At 36.4% G+C, this 11,314-nt stretch overlaps 1 protein-coding gene across 2 annotated transcripts in view; it reads left to right on the top strand.

The window, feature by feature from the left end:
* The first annotated feature begins 3,626 nt into the window (after positions 1-3,626).
* CUNH4orf17 (chromosome unknown C4orf17 homolog) overlaps positions 3,627-11,314 on the top strand; it is a 114,021-nt gene continuing 106,333 nt past the window's right edge. Inside the window, exon 1 of one of the 2 annotated variants that reach the window (XM_046458758.2) lies at positions 3,627-3,749. The gene's annotated coding sequence lies outside the window, so the exon portion shown is untranslated. The remainder of the gene's footprint in view (positions 3,750-11,314) is intronic. The other variant, XM_046458759.2, reaches the window with a different exon arrangement.

Genomic DNA, 11,314 nt, shown 5'->3' with positions numbered 1-11,314 from the left:
GGGAGAAAGGCAAACAGGTAAACCAGTCATTACCTGGCTTATCAAGGGAAGAGCATCCTCACTGGAAGACTCAGAGGAAGCTTTTAGAAAGCAGACATTTGAGTTAGAGACTAAAGATTGATCATTTTGGCTAACTGACAAAAAAAAAAATTCACTTGGACATTTCTGTTGTCTTTTGTTCAATGCTATGAGTTCAAGAAAGAGAATATGAGTTTGATTTTTTTTTTATCAAATCTCAAGTCTTTTACCAATACCCAGAGACCACAGTGCATATACCTGCTTAATTATATGTAGTCTGTCAACACATATACATAAACATAAGCTGTATATTTCTCTAGAGTTGTCAAAGGAACAAAGATGTTGACTGTGTACAACTTTGATTATGCAGGTGCAAAGAGTCAACTAGGGGTACACAAAAGGTAAGAAAGGTCTGTGTCTCACTGTGATCAGATGATCAATGAACAGGCATTAATTCTAGAGAATGGCCATCAATCTTCTCTCTCACCACACATCTTCATGTCCACTTGCTCCAAACTTGAAAGACTCCAGATGGCTTTTTACAGAGTAATGGACAGACACAGAATGGATTCAGATATTATTTGAATTCTTAATAAATTGTTAGTTACTCTGTGAGGCATAAATTTACAGGAACCGAATGGCCAACTATTGTGTTTCCAGAACTCTACTTGGAGTTTTTCATACATTATCATAGATATTTATAACCTTTATCATACATTACAAGGAAGTTATGATTATGATTCTCATTTTACAGGTGAGAGAAAAGAAGCTCAGAGATTCCAGGTCTCTAAATGACCTTTTTAAGACAGATTGGCCTCAAGAACAGAACTGTATGCTGGGTGGTGTTCCTGAGAGATTTATAGAAGGGTTATATTATGAAATCACACAAATATTAAAGGATAAGATGTGGGGGGTATATCTTGAACAACTGGACTAATTGTTCAATGAGGGGCTAATTGACTCTCTCTCTCTCTACCCTCTTTCTCTCTCTGAATGAACTAAGACCCCAATTTTTCTGTCTTTTCAAGTAGAGTTCCTCTATCATTCAGGTGGGTCAGGTGGTCAGCCTAGGCCTTATGAGAAAACATGTTCACCTGTCCAAGCCCAAAGAATGATCTAAGGCACATAAGGAACAGAAAAAAAGTGAGGCTTTACTTTAATGACAGTCTAGCAAGATCAGGTGCCTGGTGTCCAGAGACCCCCAGACTGGGTACAACCACTGTTTTATCTCCTAGAGCACAAGATTCCTCCCCAGTTCCTCATTGGCTGAGTACTATGGGGTGCACAATCTTCTTGAATGTGACAGGTTTTAGTATCTCCTACTGGGTTACTTAAAAGAAATATACCTTTAGTTATCCCCACCTTCCTTTGTTCTCTTGTGACAGGAAAGTCTCCCTGGACTTTTGGCATATATATATATATATATATATATATATATATATATATATAGGCATATATACAGTTTATCTCTGTTGGTCAGGTAGGGCCCCTTTTTTCTCATCTGTCAAAGGGCTGTAAATCTTTACACTGAGTGTTAACTTTCCATCCTGCTTTCCCCTCCAGCTGCCTTTCTTACACCCCAAGTCTTTTTACATTTTAAAGCTAAATACTATCTTTTGAAAATGGACCACCAGATTTTTTAATTTCTCAGAGACTGATGTTTAGTCCCATGTTCAGAGTTGTCATGAAGCTGGTAAGTGGCCACAGCAGAATCCTGAGTCCCATCTGTCTGATTCAGAAGCCCTTCCACTCTTCTGAAAAGAAGGGAGTGGGACTGGCCAGAGTTTAAGACATTCAGCTGTCTACTCACAAAAGCAGCCCCCACATTTTGTAAGGTCTAAGAAAAAAACAATATAACTGGCAAAAACTTCAGGAATCATTCCATCCAAATTCCTCATTTTATTGGATAAAGGACTTGGCAAAGCAACATGGTTAATATTTACTTAAGAGATATTTGGATAGAAAAAAAGTACATTTGTTCTTGTGGGTGCATACAGAGTCTAAGAGCTTTCAAATATTGTGGGTTCAGGCAGGATAAGGAGCAAAACCAGCCTTCTGGCTGCAGGCCCACCCTTCCCTCAAAAATCGATGTGTTTAATCTACCCAAATTCCACACTATAAATCAAGAATTTACTTAATATTTTGATTTGATTCGAAAGCCCAAATCGGTGAGCATTAAAATTACCTTCTTTCCCCAAATTTAAAAAAATATATTGCCAAACTGGACCCTCATTTTGATATGAAGAGAATGGGTAAAATGTTGGAAATGCTTGTTTATAGATACCACATGAAAGGTCTTAGAGATAATCTCAGAGAAGCCAAAAAGCAAAACTGAACAGATATTCTTGGAAGTGTCTTTTAAATTTCAAATGAACAAAGTCTAAATATTCAGTGACATGCTGTAGATCAGCCTGATGAAGTCTATGCACATGATAACTTTTAAGATGATGCAGAAACAATAGCATTATAGGACTAAAATAATGATAAATGGCATGAATTTCATAATTTCAACATTATAAAATCATAAAAAATATAAAAATGCATATCAGGGATGTGTATAATATCTAAACAGGAAATAGGATAAAAATATGGTGATTTTTTTATGACAGGGTATTGATTTTATTAGCCATCACATTATATCACTAATAGCTAGAATTTAACAGATGACTGCTTTATTAAGTGCATTACTTAATATTGACAAAAAATTCATGTTAGAAAATTAGTATTAGAAATCACTCTTCATGAAGAAACTGAGAATGAGAGAGATTAAGCAAATTCCCTGAGGTAAGAATGCAACAGGTTTCCCAGTCCTTGCCTGAATTGAAGTTCCTAATGAATAATAATGATAATAATAACAATAATAACTAACAGTTAGGTGGCACTTAGTGTGTGCCAGGCTCCTAAGTGCTTTACATTTACTCAAATTGGTCCTCTAAGTACGCTACTTATTATTCTCTTTTGTAGATGAGGTAACCAGGGTCCCCCAGCCAGTCAGTGGCCAAATCAAGGTTGGAACTCAGGATCAGAACAGTCCAGCTCCAATGTTTTCAGGCTCAAGTGTTTACTTCCCTGGTCCCAATGCTTTGAGGAAATAAAGAAGGGAAGACAAAGAAAGAAAAAAGTAAGAAAATGAAGAAAAATTAAAATGATTTGTGATAAGTCCAGACCAACTTCCAATGTTGCAGTCTGAAAGAATGGGAGAGAAATAAGTGCTTTTATTGGCTAAGAAGGGAGGTTGATTTGAACATGTTAAATTTTAGGTAAGATTGAGATATTCTAAGTGGCATATTCAGTTGGCTGTTGGGAAACCTGGGCGTGTTATAGTTAATGTGAAAATGACTAATACTTAGACTGAGACCTCTAATTCTTAATTCTCGATCTGAGAGAGAAAATCTACAGAGAAGAGCAGTGTTTAAGAAAACCGGCAATAAGAAGTGAAGAGATGAAAAACAGCAATTGGAAAATTACATGGAAGATGAAGGAACAGTTATAAAGAACTCTGAGCAGGAAGTCAAGAGGAAAGACTCTGAAGGAAAGCACCAGACTTGGTTCCCAGAGGTTCTTTATGCCACCGAGGGAGTGGTGGGCCTGCAGCCAGAAGGCTGGGTGACCAGACAGGAAAGGATGCAGAGCCACTCATTTGGAGGAGTTTGTCGGTGACCGGAAGGAAGGAAGGAAACAGGAAGCGGCTGGAGGGAAGACTGGAAGGCTGTAGAGGTACCTTCGCAGCAGTGAGTAACCTGTGCAACTGAGGCTGTTGAGAAAGCTCTAGTCAGAATGGAGCTTCTGTTGGTGCTGGAGAATGGGCAACCTGTGGAAAAGGGGCCCCCCATACTGCAGGGCCCGGTGGAGGCATTCAGATTTCTAAAGTGGAAATGCTTTTTGTGGGGCAACTGGAAGGAAGAGGGGATGAGTATAAATGGGCCTTAAAAGAAACACAGAGAAATGTCACACAGCTTATTTACCTGTTATTTCTCCCTGTTTACCCATCTGTAGTCTGCTCTATGCTGCTGGGGTTGTGATTCTACAGACTCAGTTTTCCAGACTCTTTTGACATCTGGCTTTGCTAATGGTTTTGCCAGTGAGAGGTACTAGAGCGCTATGAAAGCAGGAGGAGGAAAGAGAGACCTGTCTTTCAAGTTCCCATTAGTGTCACTCCATTCACACAGTTGGCTCTGGCACCAGCCTCGCTTCACCCCCACAAAAGGATCAACACAGCTGGGTCATGCTCTCTTGGTAGAGTAAATACGAGATTTGATATTTGCTTTTTGGGCAACCACAGGTTATAACCTTTCATGGGAGACCTATGGCCTTTTCTCTGACACCATAGTTCTGGTGGCCCCACCACTATCTTGTTTTCTTCCACTTCATGTTTTTAATGTTCTGAGTCACCTCAATATGCCCTTTGTAGTCTTTGAGGCTTCTAATGTGTCTATAATCAATTTTCTGTATCAAATCCACTTGGTTTAAAGCACAGCATTTTTTTCCCCTTCCTTACTGGGCACGCTGATGTAGTTCTTGGCACTGGTAGTGGTCTCAGAAGCAGACCCTTGGGTAAACATACATGTTCACACAGATTGAGTTGATGTCTTTTTAATGGCTATATTTTGGTGAAATACCACTGAAGCAAGTAAGTTGATGGGATTTGAGAAGAAAAGAAAAGATGGAGAAGAGTCAATAAGGGGGAAACCAATAGAGAAGACTAGCAGGGCCCAGTTGCTCTATCTTCATTTTAGATTTGATAGATCCTGGCTCTGAGTGTTTTACCCACCCCTCCCTTTGCCTTCCTGTAGAAGTTTTCCAGAGCACTTCCAAGGTGGTTTAAATCCTGTATGATATAGTCACTAAAACATGTAATTCCAGTCACACATACCTACTTGTACAATGCTATGAAATTTGTCTTAAAATTTTTATTTCTATTGTATTTTGTAAGTCCTAGACCCCAGCTCTTTCATTGTGTTCCTCATTTTCTAATTTTTGACTTTTCTAGTTTTCATTTTCATCCTGCATAATTACAGGCAAAAATTTTTTTTTCTATGAAGATTCTCATGGAAAAACAGCAATATTTGTTTCTCATTTTTTCCTATATTTATTCCTTTATAAAGGGCACAACTTTCAACTTTTAAAACTTATTATTTTATTTAGATGTTTATCTCCACATTTCTAAATGGCATGTATATTTTGCTTTTCTTCTGGCATTTCTATGACAAGGATTTGTGGCAGTCACTATTAGAAACAGACCCTACTTCTCTTCCATTTCCTAATAACATACTAGAAAAATCTACATTAGCATGACCATGAAAAGGCTCATACAGATTCGTCATGTCATTTGCCATGAATTTTTTTCTCTTTACCTGAAAATTTTTGTTTTTCTCTAAATACTGACTTAAAATTTAGACCCCTTTAAAAAAAATTATAACTATTCAATCCCCAAATCATTGCCAGTTGGTAAGTTCCCTCCCAAGGCTTGCACATGTCAAGTATCCTGACAATTCTCCTTTAGAAAAATCTTTTCTGGAACCTTTGGAGTTTCCTATAAAACCAGATGTGCTCTACTTCAGGGCACACCTGCTGCGTTGGTTTCCCATGAGCTTTTCAACATATTATTACAAACTGCATGGCTTAAAAACACAGGAGTTGATCCTTGCTGTTCTAGAAGCCAGAAGTCTGAAGTCAACATTGCCAGGATAAAAACAAGGCTCAGCATATCAAGGCTTCCTCCAGGGGCTCCTGGAAAGAATTCTTTCCCAATTGCCTTTGCCAGCCATTCTGGCTGTATTCCTTAGCTTGTGGGTGCATCACTCCAATATCCTCCTTCTCTTCCTGTTTTTCTCCCATTCTTCCTTCTTTTAATTGTCTTTTAGAAGCTTGTAGGATGTTCTGTTTATCCCTAGTAGTCTGAAATTTTATTTTATGGGGTTTGTGTGTGTGTGTGTGTGTGTAGCGGGGGAAGGGGGGGGACCTGGCCCTGAGAATTAAGTTCCCATAAACAAACCAATTGGAGAAAAGCATATAAATGTATTTAATGAAAGTTTTGTGTGGCACTAAAACCTACATAAGGAGATAAAGGCTCAAAGACACAGAATAAATACTTACATGCTAAATTGAACAGTGTTAAATTATAAAAAATGTGACAAGGCAAAGGGGCTTGGGCTAGGGTAATTCATTGTTTGAGAAATGATTGGTTCTGTCTATAACCATCTATCTTTTCTATTCATTTATCTAGGTAGTTAAAGAGCTAGCTAACTAGACCCTATTGGTCCTATTAAAGAGCTAGCTAACTAGATCTTATTGGTCCTGGAGAACCCTGACTAATGCAGAAGGTAATCAGAGTAAAATCCAAACTCAAATCCAGTTCAGGTGCTAATAAATTTGATGCGACTTCTAATATTAATGGTCTGAGAGAAAAAAAAATATCTTCTCAGCATGAACAATAAATACCTCAGTCTCTGTTGTTCTTCTATTCAAGATGTTTTGCACTCAACAAAAATTATGATCCAAAGTGAGAAAAATACCACTTATGAAGAGATAAGTCAATCAGGAAAACAGGCTTAGATATGCCTCAGATATTTAAATATCATACAAAGCTTGAATGTAATTGATTAACAAGTTAAAATATCTAGTCAAAAAGGTGAACAACACCTAGGAACAAATGGAATTTCAAAAGGGTGATGGAGACCATAAGAAGAGTCAAATAGAAATGCTAGAAACTAATTTAAAAGCTATGATATTTTACAGGTGAGGGATTCCTTTGATAGCTTTATGAACACACTGGACACAGCTGAGGAAAATCACCTTAAACTGGTTAGTAGATGTTCTACAAAAAAAATGAATATAAATATATCACAGGGCATTATGACTTATGAGACATCAAATGGTGTAACATATAGGTAATAGGAGTTCCAGAAGTAGAGAAGTGACCGAGGGAATGAGAAGTATTTAAGAGACAATAATAAGAATTTTCCAAAGCTAATTAAGGAAAGCAAACCTCAGGTACAGGAATTCTGAAGACTGTCCTTATGCACACACACATACATACACACACAAGCTTACACACACGCACACACACACACACACATGCACACAAACCAGGCACATCTTAGTCAGACTGACTAAATAAGAAAACATTGTAGGAAGACAGAGAAAAGTACAACAATGTAGAGACATGAAGGTAAAAAATTATAGATGAACACCCATCAGAAACTATACAAACCAGAAGACAAATACTGAAAAGAAAAGCATGTCACCTCATAATTCTTCATTGAAAGCAAAAATAATTTTTAGAGAAATGAAATTTGGGTTTATTTACAGCAATCTGCAATACAAACTTTGCCACAGGTTCTTTAGGCAGAAGGATTATGATGTAGGATGGAAATCTGAATCTGCACAGAAATGAAGACCATTAGAATGCTAAAAATGAAGATCTATGTAACTTTTTCTTATTTCTAAATACTTTAATTTTTTTTACTGTCTAGAGTAAGCCTAGTAACAATACTATTGGGAATAAAATGTATAACAGCAATAACACAAAGAATGAAGAGAGAATGGAAGTGTACTGTTGGAAGATCTTTATAATTTGGTGAAGTGATGTAACTGTACTTCAAGATAGATTGTAATAAATTATGGAGATAAATCATAAATTTTAGAGCAACCACTATAATGTTAAAAAACTCAAAAGATTTAGTTAATAAGTAAAAATGAAAATAAAACAGAATTATAAGAATATCAAACCATTCAAAATAAGGCAGGAAAACTACCAATAAGAAGGTAAACAAATGGATAAATAGAAAAAAATCTAGTATGGACAAATTGTGGAAAAGGACTCTCCTGGTATGGAAGTCAACATAAGTATCTGTGCACACATGAAAAATACCATAATAGTGTTAAGGAAAACAGAAGAGAAAAGTACACAAAAACTGGACATAGCACATAAATAAGAAAAGGTACAGTGAAGGGGGTAGGAGGGACAGTTTAAATTACCCATCGTTTCTCCCACAATCCCTGGCAGCACAAGCATACAGATTTCTCTCTTATGTGGGGAAAAAAGAAAGAAGAGAGCATGGTACTTTATCCTACACCCCAAAACCATACCTACCACAGTAATACCAGCACCTGGCAGGTCCCCACCTTAGGATCTTGGTCTGTACCTATGAATTGAGCCTCCAAACTATCTCATTGTTAGGCCAGACTCTTCCACATGCCAAGGAGTCAGGCAGCATTGTAGACTTGATCTCCAGTGTAATACTTCAGACCCACCCTGCACAAGGCCTGCCCCAGCCCTGCACTGGCCCAGCATCCAGAAGCTTTAGTTCTACCTCACCACTACACCAACCCAGTGGACATGACTTCAGTCTGGTCTCTGTGGATTGAGGCTGCAGGCACACTCCATAGCCACAATCAATGGGTATATCCAAGTGAATCCCACCTGCGAACCCAGGAACCAGGCCAATCAGATCATGTAGTCCAGATGAAACAAGCCCTCCAGTTCTAGACAGCCTGCCCCGAATCTCTAAGTGGGCTGACTCTTGAAGGGCCATCCCAAACAAGGCCAGTTTGTGAAGACTGTAATAAGTAACTTCTTAAAATGCACAGGCAACAACGCATGGCCACACGAATCAAGAACAGTTAGGAAACATAACGTCATCACCAAGAGAACAATTAAGAATATGGTACTTAGCAAAAATGTCCTTTGAAAGTAGAGATTGAGAGTTTCCAAGACAAAAGCTCCTCTGAGGATGCATTTGTTTCTTCAGAATGTACTGTCCCCAGGATAAGTATGCAGGAAGCTTCGTCCTCTTCGCCAAACCATGCAGAACTTGTGACTTGCGATAAGGGGAAGAGAACTTTTCCTCCTCCTAGCTGAGGTTTGCCTCAGCTGACCTAAATCACAGCCACAGCTCTTGCAAAAAGTCAGGCCTGAGGGAGCTAAACTCTGCACACTTAAACCCCAACACCAAATAACAGCAACTGGAAAACAACTAATAAAATGATAGTAGTAACTTATTACCTTTCGATAATTACTTTGAATATAAGTGGATTAAATTCTCCAATAATAAGATATAAAGTTGATAAGTAGGAAAAAAAAACACAAAAAACACAGCCATATGTTGCCTACAAGAGGTTTCACTATACCTGTAAGAACACACATAGACTGAAAAAAAATATAGTAAAAAGATATTCCATACAAAAGGAAAACACAAAAGAGTAGAAGTAGCTATGTTTATATCAGATAAATAGATTTTAATGTTAAACAACTGTAAAAAGAGATGAAGATCATTGTGTAATGACAGAGATTAATTCATCATGACAATTGTAAATATACATGACCTAAATTCAGAGCACATAAATATGTAAAACAAATATTAATAGATCTGAAAGGAAATTAGACTGCAGTATAATAATATTAGAGAGTTTCAACACTCCATTTTCAGTAACAGATGAACCATCCATACAGAGAAACAAGAAGGAAACATTGAACTTAAACTATGTTCTAGAGAAAAGGTACCTAACATACATGTACAGAATATTTTGTCTAACAGCTGCAGAATACACATTTTCTCAAGCACACATGGAATATTCTCCAGATAGGTCATATGTTAGACCACAAAAACAAGACTTAAACTTAGGATTGAAATAAGTATCCTTCTGAAAAAAAGGATATAAAATTAGAAATTGATGTCAGAAGAAACTTTGGAAAATTCAAAATACATGCAAATTAAACAACATGCTTCTGAACAATTAATGCATCAATGAAGAAATCAATAGAGAAATTAAAAAATTTTTATATTGAGACAAATGAACACATAACATACTTAAATTTATGGAATACAGCAAAAGCACCATCCCAAGTAATTAGAAAAACAAGACAAACTAAGTCCAAAGTAAATAAATGGAAGGAAACAATAAAAATCAGAGCAGAAATAAGTAAGACACTAGAAAAACAACAGAAAAATTAAAAAAAATAACTAAGTTATTTTATAAGATAAAACAACTAAGTTGTTTTATAAGATGAATAAAATTGACAAACATTTATCTATACTAAAAAAGAGATTAGATTTAAATGGTGGAGACATTACAACTGATGACACAGAATATGAAGACTACTATGAAAAATTATGTTAATGATTTGGATAATTCAAAAAAGTCAATAAATTCCTATTTATTCCTAATATACATAACAACAAACCAAGGCTCAATCATGAACAAATAGAAAATGTGAACAGATCAAAAACGAGTAAGAAGATTGATCAGTAACAAAAATTTTCCCAACAAAGAAATACCCAGAAGCTGATGGCTTCCCTGGTGAATTAATCAAATATTTAAATAATTAATAATGATCCTTCTCAAATGCTTTAAAGAGCAGCTATCTGTGGTGGTGCACAACTGTAATCCCAGTGGATAGAGAGGCTGAGTCAGAAGGATCATGGGTTCAAAGCCAGCCTCAGCAATGGCAAGGCACTAAGCAACTCAGTGAGACCCTGTCTCTAAATAGAATACTAAATAGGGCTGGGGATGTTACTCAGGGGTCGAGTGTCCCTGAGTTCATTCTCTGGTTACTCCCCACCCCCAAAAGAAAAAAGTTAAATTGAAAGGAATACTTTCAAACTAAACTTACAAGGCCAGAATTACCTGATAATATATAATAGCTAGACAAGGACACCACAAAACAAAAAAGAAAAAAAAATACAAAATCAACATACAAATATCAGTATTGAATCAAATTCCATGCTTGTATGAATTTGTCAGGATGAACCCAACTACTATGTAATTGTAAAGCTGTAATTTAAAAAATGAGAACATAAAAAAATGAGTAGTGTTTCTTGACACAAACATCAAACTATGAGGAAGAGAAGAAGTCAAATCCCATTTATAATAGCTACAAGAACAAAAACAAAACAAACAAACAAAAACATTAGGAATAAGTTTAATCAGGGGTGAAATATGAAATCTAGGAAACACTGATGAAGGAAGCTGAAAAAAACCCAAATAAATGGAAAGATATACCATGTTCATGGACTGGAAGGATTAATATTGTGAAAATGTCCATACTATTAAAAAGTATTTACAGATGCAATGCAATCACTATCAAAATACCACTCACATTGTTTCAAAGAAATAGAGAAAACTATCTTAAATTTCTTGCAGAACCCCCAAAGACTTTAACAGCCAAAGCTATCTTGAGCAAGTAGAACAAGGTGACAGTATTGTATAGTAAATAAAACAGAATGGCACTGATATATATATATATATAAAGAAAGATGGAACAATAGAAAAGAATAAAAGTCCAGAATTATTC

This window comes from Marmota monax, unplaced genomic scaffold (genome assembly GCF_021218885.2).
Source record: "Marmota monax isolate L192 unplaced genomic scaffold, Marmota_monax_Labrador192_F-V1.1 WCK01_AAM20220418_F8-fsc00002, whole genome shotgun sequence".
In the NCBI taxonomy this organism is placed as follows: Eukaryota; Metazoa; Chordata; class Mammalia; order Rodentia; family Sciuridae; genus Marmota; species Marmota monax.
This window is presented reverse-complemented; position numbering and strand designations above follow the sequence as displayed.